The 12,525-nt window shown below is 46.2% G+C and overlaps 1 long non-coding RNA gene across 1 annotated transcript in view; it reads left to right on the top strand.

The window, feature by feature from the left end:
* Positions 1 to 4,654: 4,654 nt before the first annotated feature.
* LOC115086011 overlaps positions 4,655 to 12,525 on the top strand; it is a 31,956-nt gene continuing 24,085 nt past the window's right edge. Inside the window, exons 1-2 of the long non-coding RNA XR_003855007.1 lie at positions 4,655 to 4,719; positions 12,362 to 12,478. This is a non-coding gene — a long non-coding RNA (uncharacterized LOC115086011). The remainder of the gene's footprint in view (positions 4,720 to 12,361; positions 12,479 to 12,525) is intronic.

Raw genomic sequence — 12,525 nt, forward strand, 5'->3', positions numbered from 1 at the left:
AGTCCTGCCTTGCCGGTTGATGTACGCCACCGTTGTTGCATTGTCCGAGAAGTCTCACACCATTCTGCCCTGGATCCAGGGAAGAAATGCCCGCAGGGCCAGAAATACAGCCCTGGTCTCGAGCCAGTTTATGGATCAGGATCTTTCCATCGCTGACCAGAGCCCTTGGGCAGACCTGTCTGCACACATCACCCCCCAACCTGAGAGGCTGGCATCGGTAGAGATTATCAGCCAATTCGGATGTCCAAATCCATCCCCCATTCCAGATTGTCCAGTGACAGCCACCATGACAGACTGGCTCTGGATTCCAGAAGTAGAGGCATTGGTAGATGGAATTGCTCCGATACCGGACTCCAATGAGACAAAAGCGCACGCTGTAAAGATCTTAAGTGAACGAACGACCAAGGAACCAAGTCCAAGGTTGAAGCCACAGGGCCCAGGACCTGAAGATCATGCCACACTGTGGGATTGTTCCTTCGAATAAGGGAATATATTTGTTCCTGCAACTTCCCTATTCGGTCTTCCGCTAGAAACACTTTGCCCAGCAAGGTATCGAATTGTGCTCTGAGATAAATCAACTTCTGAGTGGGTTCCAAGTGACTCTTCTGCACATTGATTACCCAACCTAGGGATCACAATGTGAACATCACCATGTGCACTGATCTCTCGCAGTCCTCCTGAGACTTCACGCAAATCAACCAGTCATCCAGGTACGGGTGGACCAAGATTCCCTCCTGATGAAGGAAGCCCGCCACCACCACCATCACCTTGGTGAACGTGTGAGGAGCTGTTGCGAGACCAAATGGGAGGGCTCAAAATTGGAAGTGTCGTCCCAAGACCTTGAACCGCAGAAACCTCTAGTGAATCAGCTGGATTGGAATGTGTAAATACACCTCCATGAGGTTCAGAGAAGCGAGAAATTCCCCTTTTCGAACCACGGCCATCCCTGTCCTCAGGGTTTCCATACGAAAGCAAGGAACCCGAAGGCAACGGTTCACCTTCTGCAGATCGAGGATGGGCCGAAACGTGCCCTCCTTCTTGGGGACCACAAAGTACATGGAGTACCAACCTCATCCCTGTTGAGCCTCCAGAACTGTGACAATAGCTTTGAGCTCGAGAAGTCATTGTAGAGTCACCTGGACCGCCTCTCGCTTGAAACTTGAGGCCACTCGGGACTCCACAAAAACCTCACGGACTGGGCTAGAGAACTCCAGTGCATACCTGTCTTTGATCACTTCTAAGACCCAGCAGTCTGTTGTAATTCTTGCGCATTCCATGTAAAAGTTGGATAATCTGCCTCCGACAGCTTCAATGACAGAATGGGTGCTCGTGGCTTCATTGGGGCTTTTTATTACTTCCTGCACCAAGATGTCCCGAATCCCTTCCGGGCCGGCGACCCCCTTGAAAGGACTTCTGGCGCCCCGAAGCAGGTTTAGAAGCAGGAGGTGCAGAGTATCAACCCGCTCTGAAGAGGCGAGAGTCCCTAAACCTAGCTCGGAAAATGTCATAATGCCTCTGTATCGCTCCATGGTGAGACCGCACCTTGAATACTGTGTACAATTCTGGTCGCCGCATCTCAAAAAAGATATAATTGCGATGGAGAAGGTACAGAGAAGGGCTACCAAAATGATAAGGGGAATGGAACAACTCCCCTATGAGGAAAGACTAAAGAGGTTAGGACTTTTCAGCTTGGAGAAGAGACGACTGAGGGGGGATATGATAGAGGTGTTTAAAATCATGAGAGGTCTAGAACGGGTAGATGTGAATCGGTTATTTACTCTTTCGGATAGTAGAAAGACTAGGGGACACTCCATGAAGTTAGCATGGGGCACATTTAAAACTAATCGGAGAAAGTTCTTTTTTACTCAACGCACAATTAAACTCTGGAATTTGTTGCCAGAGAATGTGGTTCGTGCAGTTAGTATAGCTGTGTTTAAAAAAGGATTGGATAAGTTCTTGGAGGAGAAGTCCATTACCTGCTATTAAGTTCACTTAGAGAATAGCCACTGCCATTAGCAATGGTTACATGGAATAGACTTAGTTTTTGGGTACTTGCCAGGTTCTTATGGCCTGGATTGGCCACTGTTGGAAACAGGATGCTGGGCTTGATGGACCCTTGGTCTGACCCAGTATGGCATTTTCTTATGTTCTTATGTTCTTATGTTCTCGAGAAGGGAAGACTTTCTTAGAAGATCTTTTATCTTCCGGCAATCGATTGCCCTTGGATTCGGCAAGCAGCTTTACCAGCTGATCCAGATCCTTCCAAACAGGAGCTTGCCCTTAAAGGGTAGATTATAAAGCTGGGACTTGGAGGACAAATCTGCAGCCAGAGGAGATGGCCGCACTGACACCAAGGACACCATACCTCTCGCCGAGGTCCTTACCAGATCATACAAAGTTTCTGCAACATAAGTGATGCCTACTTCTAGGCAGGCGGACTGCAGAGCCCCACTGTCGCCCGTACCTGCCCCGGCAGCTGACTCCTGGATCTCCAGCTTGCAGTCCTGAATGTCCTTAAGGACAGCTGCCCCAGCAACCAGGATAGTGATCTTTTTCATGACTGCTGAGACCACGACGTCCACCTTTGGAATCTTCAGTAAATCCAAAAGATCAGACAATAACGGGTACAGTTTCACCATAGCTCTGCCCACCTTCAAGTCGGAATCCAGAGTCTCCCACTCCTGGGTCACTAGTTTGTGAACCTTCTTAGGCAGAGGAAAAGATGTTGTGGGACCCCTAATGCCGACAAGGACTGGATTGACACCCTTGTTGTCAGACTCTTCTTGAGAAACCTTAAGTCCCAGAACTTCAAGGACCTGGTGAATAAGGGGTCATAACTCATCCCGCTTGAACACACGCACCACGCTGGGGTCATTGGGCTCATCCGGATCATCAGTATCCACATCAGCTGGATCCGGCTGCGGATCTGAGTCTGCCACCCCTACTATCCCAGAAGCCAGTGTCGCCCCAGACCCCACGATCGTATCTCGCGTACCCTGGGGAGAATCCCCTGTGGGGTGAGCCTGATCAGGGAGGTGCTGACAAGGGTCCGTACCCCGACTTCTTTTCTCAGGCGAGTCTGAACCTGCCCACAGGAGACCGGGCCGCTTTACCGCCGAGCGTTTCTTTGCCAGGAAACCATGGTGCATAAGGAGGACAAATTCTGGGGAAAACCCCTCCGGGTTTCCCTCCCCCACTGGAGAGTTGGCTGGGGTGATATCATCACTTCCCCCGGTGAGGTCTTCCCTCACCGAGGCTAGGACAGGCGGAGAAACCTCTTCCCGTGAAGCCGAAGGTGAGACAGTCGTCCCCTCCCCAAGGGAGGAGGCAAGAAGCCCTGAAGACCCCTCTAACCCCGGGGAACACACGTGACAGGCCTGTGATTCTGTTTTCGGTGCCATCCGCAGCAGCGCGCCGATAGTCTGAAGTGAAATAGAAAAGGGCGCAAATAAAAAAAAAGAAACGCTCGGAGCCGCAACGAGGAGAAAATTTCAGTCAGGCAGGACCAGAAAAAACAAATGTTTCGTGCTGTGGGCTAAGAGACTACCGGCTGAGGAGAAAAAAAACGCGCGCAGCCGTGCCGCAGGAAAGGAGCCTGTCTATAGTGAAATCGCAAGGCCCCCAGCAGGGAGGCGGCGGGTAAATGAGGCACACGGAGAAAAAAACCTCACCCATACCCTCAGAAAATGACCCGAAGCCCCGGGAGCTGAGGGGAACACTGCTGACAGCTTCCCCGGCCGGCCTTAAAAGTCCCGGTCCCTCCTGCACCTCTCCTTACCTCAGCACTGAAGACTGTCAGTCAGCCGCAGTGAAAACAGCTGTTTTGTTTTTTTTAAATAAACTTTACCAAGACACAGAGAAAAGCTGTTGCAGGAGACAAGGGAGCAGCTGTAGCAAAGACGGTGGTGAATAGCCGGGAGCCCCTGGTTGTCAGACACCGAACTGTGGCGGGCAAAACCCTGACAGGAATATCCAATTCCCCAGACGATCGGCCTCTACTGAGGGATGGCCCACGAAGGCGCCTAAAACCTCAGGAAGAGACCGTAAACCAAAAAATTAAATTCAACCTAACTAAATAAAAAATATAACTAAACAGTGCAGGTGTGCATCTGTACCACCCGCTGGAGTCAGAGGAATACTGAGTGACTGCAGGTGCACTCTTGTTATGTAGCAGTGCCCAAAGGTCTAATTGTTCTCTGACTCCACCTGCTGGTAGGGATACACAACCCACTTTTCTGGACTGATCTGGGTATGTTCAGGAAGTAACTTTAGGTATGCTTTAAGCCAGTCCTACAGTCGGCCAGCTATCTTAGCTGGATAACGCTGAATAACAGCTTTTATCCTGCTAATTTTGCAGATTAAATGGCACCGCTCTGGATAAAAACTTTCCTGGCTGCATCAGGGCCAGTCAGCATGGTGGGATTTTTACATTGCACAGTTTGTCCAAGCTTAACTGGGGAAATTGCTTTCAAAATACCGAGCTCATGCTAAGTGACAGAGGAAAGGGGCTGCCAATTCTCTGGGCCTTCAGCTCAGCATAGGTGATAAACGTGGGGATGACATGCAGGTACTCAGATCTCTCACGTCCTCTGATTTATCATAGGAACCAGACTGCGCTAAGCTAAACAGAAAGACTTGTAAGGATAATATGATGCTTTTCTGCGCCAGTAATGCCGTATCCTACAATGATGAGTGTGCCTACTGCGATGTAAAAAAACGGTAGGTATACGTTCTCTCCTGACATCTGTACTCCAGCATTTACCCTAAAAATTCTTCCAATGGTCCGGGGGGAGAGCTCTGCCATCTTACCAGGTGGCGCATTTTATACTCATTCTCATTTGCTTGTTTGTGATGTTTGTAACTTTATGTCTGTCTGGCATTTGTATTTTATCTTCGTGATAGCAACCGTATCTTATTTTGTTTACATTATGCATGTTATCCTGTTACCCGCTAAGCTCTGGGGACTAGCGGCTGCAAATGTGTTAAATAAATAAATCTAAAAATGCATAGTGATACAATAAAGAACTGCCCTCATGCAACCCCTCCTCTGAGAACCAGGGATGGCATTGGAGGGCGGGAGCTCCCTGGCTATGTGGTAAGACGTCTCCCACCACCACCAGCCTCCTGCCGTGTGCTTCCTGTGTAGATGGCTGACTGACTTTCCCCCTATCAAACCTATCCAGCAGGCAGGGGGTGGTCCTGGACACTGAACATGTGACCGTCACGGGGTAAAATGTAAATATACATTCTGCATGCTCAGGAACAACAATCGGGCCGATACAGTACAGTGCGCTCCACCGGAGCGCACTGTTAGCCGGCATTTGGACGTGCGTTTTCGACGCGCTAGCTTTACGCCTTATACAGTTAGGGGTAATAGCTCGTCGAAAACGCGCATCCAACCCCCACGAAACTAATACCACCCGCAACATGCAAATGCATGTTGAGGGCCCTATTAGTTATTCCTGCGCGATACAGAAAGTAAAATGTGCAGCCAAGCCGCACATTTTACTTTCAGAAATTAATGCCTGCCCAAAGGTAGGCGTTAATTTCTGCCGGCACCGGGGAGTCTATAAAAAAGTAGTAAAAACTGCTTTTCTGTGTACCCTCCGACTTAATATCATGGCGATATTAAGTCGGAGGCCCCAAAATTAAAAAAAAAAAAATTTAGATCAGCCTGTGGCCCATGGGTCTAAAGACAGACGCTCAATTTTGCTGGTGTCCATTTTCCGAACCCGTGGCTGTCAACGGATTTGAGAACGACGCCGGTAAAATTGAGCATCAGCCGTTAAACCCGCTGACAGCCGCCGCTCCTGTCAAAAAGGAGGCGCTAGGGACGCGCTAGTGTCCCTAGCGCCTCTTTTTACCGCGGGCCCTCATTAGCAAATTCTTCCCCCCTGAATTGCGCGCAGAGGAGAGTGGCCTGGGCGCGCGCCGGGAGAGCGGGCGCTTGCCTGCTCTCCCGCGACTTTTACTGAATCGGCCTGAATGGGTGCAAAGCAGAACTAGGGCATTACCCGTACAACTTACCATACAAAAAGATATTCTAGTTCTGATGACATCTCAGTAAAAGCAAAACAATTTCTCTTTTCTGGCAGGCACAATACCCCTCCTTATGAAAAGACAGTAATTTACCACTACAAATATTTAACCAGGCCCTAAACACTAATACACCTCCTATTGGGAAAACAGCAAGCCAAGCTGCTATAGATAGAGCCCCACTCAGAAATAATTGTAAAACTATACTAATAAATGTTACAAAACAGCTGATAAACAGAATAACATCCAACAATTAAAAACTCATAAAAATTATTAAAAATTGTCCAAATATCAATAAAATATTTCTAAACAACAGACATCACATAATACCCAATAATTAAATGGCAGTCAATCAAGAAAAATAAACTTAAAAAGCCACCTTTACTTACCCTCTCCAGCAACTCTCCTACTCCTTTCCCTTGCAGGCCAACAGCACTCACCAGAAGCAGCAGTGGCTACTGAAGCTCTGTCCTCACAGTCCTCTTCCTTAGCGCCCACAACCAGTCACAACCAGTCTCTGTCTCACACAGACCAGTAACTCCCTAACTAGTATCTCTTCCTCACACAAACCACCAGTCACCTCCCTGACCAGTCTCTCTCTCTCTCTCTCTCTCTCACACACACACACACCAGTCACCTCCCTGACCAGTCTCTCTCTCTCTCTCTCTCTCACACACACACACACACACACACACATGTCACCTCCCTGACCAGTCTCTCTCACACACACACGTCACCTCCCTGACCAGTCTCTGTCTCTCTGTCTCTCTCTCTCTCTCACACACACACACACCAGTCACCTCCCTGACCAGGCTCTGGCTCTCTCTCTCTCTCTCTCTCTCACACACACACACACACACACACAAAAAGTCACCTCCCTGACCAGTCTCTTTCTCTCTCTCACACACACAAACACACAAGTCACCTCCCTGACCAGTCTCTGTCTCTCCCACACACACTCCAGTCACCTCCCTGACCTGTCTCTGTCTCTCACATTCACACACACACACACACACACACCAGTTACCTCGCTGACCAGTCTCTGTCTCTCTCTCACACACATACACACACACACACCAGTCATCTCCCTGACCAGTCTCTGTCTCTCACACACACACGCAAACACTACAGTCACCTCCCTGACCAGTCTCTGTCACTTACACACAAACTCACCAGTCACCTCCCTGACCAGTCTCTGTCTCTCACACACACACACACACAAACACACCAGGCACCTTGCTGACCAGTCTCTGTCTCTCTCATTTTTTGTATTTATACAGACACACACACACAAGTCACCTCCCTGACCAGTCTCTGTCTCTCCCACACACACATACCAGTCACCTCCCTGACCAGTCTGTCTCTCTCACACACACACACACCAGTCACCTCCCTGACCAGTCTCTGTCTATCCCACACACACACACACACACACCAGTCACCTCCCTGACCAGTCTCTGTCTCTCACATTCACACACACATATACCAGTCACCTCCCTGACTAGTCTGTCTCTCTCTCACACAAACACACCAGTCACCTCCCTGACCAGTCTCTGCCACTCACCCACAAACACACCAGTCACCTCCCTGACCAGGCTCTGTCTCTCAAACACACACAAACACACCAGTCACCTCCCTGACCAGTCTCTGTCTCTCACACACAAACACAACCAGTCACCTCCCTGACCAGTCTCTGTCTTACTCTGTCTCTCTCTCACACACACACACATCACCTTGCTGACCAGGCTCTGTCTCTCTCAATTTTTTATTTATTTATACAGACACTCACACACCAGTCACCTCCCTGACCAATCTCTCTCTCTCTCTCTCTCTCTCACACACACACACACACACACACACCAGTCACCTCCCTGACCAGTCTCTGTCTCTCACACACACACAAATTCACCAGTCATCTCCCTGACCAGTCTCTGTCTCTCACACACAGACACCAGCAACCTCACTGACCAGTCTCTATTTCTCATACACCCACACACACACCAGTCATCTTCCTGACCAGTCTCTGTCTCTCTCACACAGACACCACTCACCTCGCTGACCACTCTGTCTCTCTCACACAGACACACACATCAGTCACCACCCTGACCAGTCTCTATCTCTCCCATACACACACCAGTCATATTCCTGACCAGTCTGTCTCTCACACACAAACACCACTCACCTCGCTAACCAGTCTCTGTCTCTTCCACACATACCAGTCACCTCCCTGACTAGTCTGTCTCTCTCATAAGACACCAATCATCTTCCTCACCAGTCTGTCTCTCACACACAGAAACACATCTCTCTCAAACACACACATGCTCTGTCACATACATACAAGCTCTCAATCACACACAAAAGCTCTTGCTTGGCTTTACCCAAGGCAAGTCTTGCCTAACAAATCTGCTTCACATTTTTGAAGGAGTTAATAAACATGTAGATAAAGGTAAACTGGTAGATGTAGTATATTTGGATTTTCAGAAGGCATTTGACAATATTCCTCATGAGACGAAAAGTAAAAAGTCATGGGATAGGTGGCGATGTCCTTTCATGGATCACAGACTGGCTATAAAAGACAGGAAACAGAGAGTAGGATTAAATGGACAATTTTCTCAGTGGAAGGGAGTGGGCAGTGGAGTGCCTCAGGTATCTGTATTGGGACCCGTACTTTTCAATATATTTATAAATGATCTGGAAAGAAAGACGACGAGTGAGATAATCAAATTTGCAGATGATACAAAATTGTTCAGAGTAGTTAAATCACAAGCAGATTGTGATAAATTGCAGGAAGAACTTCTGAGACTGGAAAATTGGGCATCCAAATGGCAGATGAAATTTAATGTGGATAAGTGCAAGGTGATGCATATAGGGAAAAATAACCCATGTTTTAGTTACACAATATTAGGTTCCATATTAGGAGCTACCACCAAAGGAAGAGATCTAGGCGTCATAGTGGATAACACATTGAAATCATTGGTTCAGTGTGCTACGGCAATCAAAAAAGCAAACAGAATGTTGGGAATTATTAGAAAGGGAATGGTGAATAAAACGGAAAATGTCATATTGCCTCTGTATCGCTCCATGGTGAGACCGCACCTTGAATACTGTGTACAATTCTGATCGCCGCATCTAAAAAAAATATAGTTGCGATGGAGAAGGTACAGAGAAGGGCTACCAAAATGATAAGGGGAATGGAACAACTCCCCTATGAGGAAAGACTAAAGAGGTTAGGACTTTTCAGCTTGGAGAAGAGACGGCTGAGGGGGGATATGATAGAGATCTTTAAAATCATGAGAGGTCTAGAACGGGTAGATGTGAATCGGTTATTTACTCTTTCAGATAATAGAAAGACTAGGGGGCACTCCATGAAGTTAGCATATGGCACATTTAAAACTAATCGGAGAAAGTTCTTTTTCATTCAACGCACAATTTGTTGCCAGAGGATGTGGTTATTGCAGGTAGTGTAGCTGGGTTTAAAAAAAGGATTGGATAACTTCTTGAAGGAGAAGTCCATTACCTGCTATTAATTAAGCAGATTTAGAAAACAGCCACTGCTATTACAGTAGCATGGAATAGACTTAGGGCCTTATTTTCCAAGGCTATTGCAGGCCTGCGCTACTGAAATCAGGGCGGAGTCGGCCCCGGAAGAGGAGTTGGGGCGTCGCCGGGGCCAACTCCGCGATGACGGCGCTCACAGCGAAAAGGTAAGTGCCTTTTCGCTGCCTATTTCGCTCCCAATAGCTACACCTCCTATGGTGGCACTATTGGGTGCGAAACCGGCAGCGATCGCACCGCGACGGTGCGATCGCTGCCGGCTAGCGCAGGCCCGCCCCCCGTTTCGGCCCCCTGCCCCTCATCTTCTAAAGTATCGCAGGCCTGCGATACTTTAGAAAATGAGGCCCTTAGTTTTTGGGTACTTGCCAGGTTCTTTATGGCCTGGATTGGCCACTGTTGGAAACAGGATGCTGGGCTTGATGTGCTACTGTTGCTAGTAATGGCTATAGCAGGTAATGGACTTCTCCTCCAAGAATTTATCCAATCCTTTTTTAAACACAGCTATACTAACTGCACTAACCACATCCTCTGGCAACAAATTTCAGAGCTTAATTGTGCGTTGAGTGAAAAAAAACTTTCTCCGATTAGTTTTAAATGTGCCACATGCAAACTTCATGGAGTGCCCCCTAGTCCTTCTATTAACCTTTTAGATCCTGCTCATTGAAGGAATTATTTCCTGATGCCCCTTTTTACATATCTTAGTTAACTAGACCCAAATATGGTATAAATATGGTACAAAAAATTTGCAAGTAATTAAAAGCATATGAAAAATGTTCCACTTGTGGAATGTTGGTACTTAAAAGGTTAACCGAGAGAGTAAATAATAACAACAATATCTATTTTGAAATGCGGCAACCAGAATTGTACACAGTATTCAAGGTGCGGTCTCACCATGGAGTGATACAGAGGCATTATGACATTTTCCGTTTTATTCACCATTCCCTTCCTAATAATTCCTAACATTCTGTTTGCTTTTTTGACTGCTGCAGCACACTGAGCTGATGATTTCAATATATTATCCACTATGACACCTAGATCTCTTTCTTGGGTTGTAGCACCTAATCTGGAACCCAACATTGTTCTAACATTATTTTTCGCTATATGCATCACCTTGCACTTGTCCACATTAAATTTCATCTGCCATTTGCATACCCAATCTTCCAGTCTCGCAAGATCCTCCTGCAATTTATCATAATCCGCTTGTGATTTAACTACTTTGAATAATGTTGTATCATCTGCAAATTTGATAACCTTACTCATCGTATTCCTTTCCAGATCATGTATAAATATATTGAAAAGCACCAGTCCAAGTACAGATCCCTGAGGCACTCCACTGTTTACCCTTTTCCACTGAGAACATTGTCCATTTAATCCTACTCTCTGTTTCCTGTCTTTTAACCAGTTTGTAATCCACGAAAGGACATCGCCACCTATCCCATGACTTTTTACTTTTCTTAGAAGCCTCTCATGAGGAACTTTGCCAAATGCCTTCTGAAAATCCAAGTATACTATATCTACGGTTCACCTTTATCCACATGTTTATTAACCCCTACAAAAAAGTGAAGCAGATTTGTGAGGCAAGACTTGCCTTGGGTAAAGCCATCTGACTTTGTTCCATTAAACCATGTCTTTCTATATGTTCTGTGATTTTGATGTTTAGAACACTTTCCACTATGTTTCCTGGCATTGAAGTCAGGCTAACTGGTCTGTAGTTTCTCGGATCACCCCTGGAGCCCTTTTTAAATATTGGAGTTACATTGGTCACCCTTCAGTATTCAGGTACAATGGATAATTTTAATGATAGGTTACTAATTTTAACTAATGGGTCTGAAATTTCATTTTTTAGTTCCTTCAGAATCCTGGAGCGCATACCATCCGGTCCAGGTGATTTGCTACTCTTTAGCCTGTCAATCTGGGTATTTTTTAAATTGCACAGAATGATCTTGGGTCTTTTACTTATTGTAACGTTTATAGCCAGTTTAATGACAGCGGGGGCCTGATGTATGCAAATGTCACTTTGGCTTGCCCCCCCTCTAAACATGGCTTGCAACATTGCTTTCACCCAAAATACTTCTGTTTAAAGACACCATTGGGGAGGGTATTATGAATGTATGATGTGAGATTAATGTTATTAATCTGATGTGTAAGAAGTATAATATGGGTGAGAGAGGTTTTATTAATGTGAGAAATGGGAAGATGATATGAATGTATGAAGTGAGATTGATGTTAATTTATGATGTGGGAGAAGTGTTATTTATATATGTGGGAGGGATTTTATTAAAGTGTGATGTGGCAGGGGAGTTAAAATATGATGGAGGAGTGTTATTGAGATACATGAGGGGTGTTAAAGTTGTGGGACTGGTGTTAATGTATGATGTGAGATTGATTTTATTAATTTTTGATATGGGAGAAGTGTTAATATATGTGGAATGGGTTTTATTAATGTGTGATAGTAAAGAGGAGTTGACATATGATGTGGAGGGGTTAATATATGATGTACAGGTATTAAAAGTGTATGATATGGGAGGGATGTTACTAATATGGGATGTGGGATTGGTGTTATCCATGTGTGATATGTTAGGGGTGTTAATATTTTAAGATGTGGAACCAGTGTTATTAATGCAGGATGCATGTTTTTAATGTGTGATATGGGAGGGGTTTTGTTAATTCATGGTATGGAAAGTATGCAATCATCGTGCTTGTTTGTTTTGTTTTTTTCTGGGAGTAATGTTGAGTGATTATTGAAACCTGTTGCCCATCCATTCTCTAGGCGTCCATTGATGAAGATTGTCCATCAAGGCCACTGTTACCTAAACCAGCCGCCATGCACTGCAAAGATTCCGGAACACCTTACGCATTTATCTTTTGATTTTGAAGATTTAAGACTGTAAGTTCTATAGCAATACTTGGAAAATGCTGTGGCGAAGTCAGTGG

Source organism: Rhinatrema bivittatum, chromosome 2 (assembly GCF_901001135.1).
Source record: "Rhinatrema bivittatum chromosome 2, aRhiBiv1.1, whole genome shotgun sequence".
Taxonomy (NCBI): domain Eukaryota; kingdom Metazoa; phylum Chordata; class Amphibia; order Gymnophiona; family Rhinatrematidae; genus Rhinatrema; species Rhinatrema bivittatum.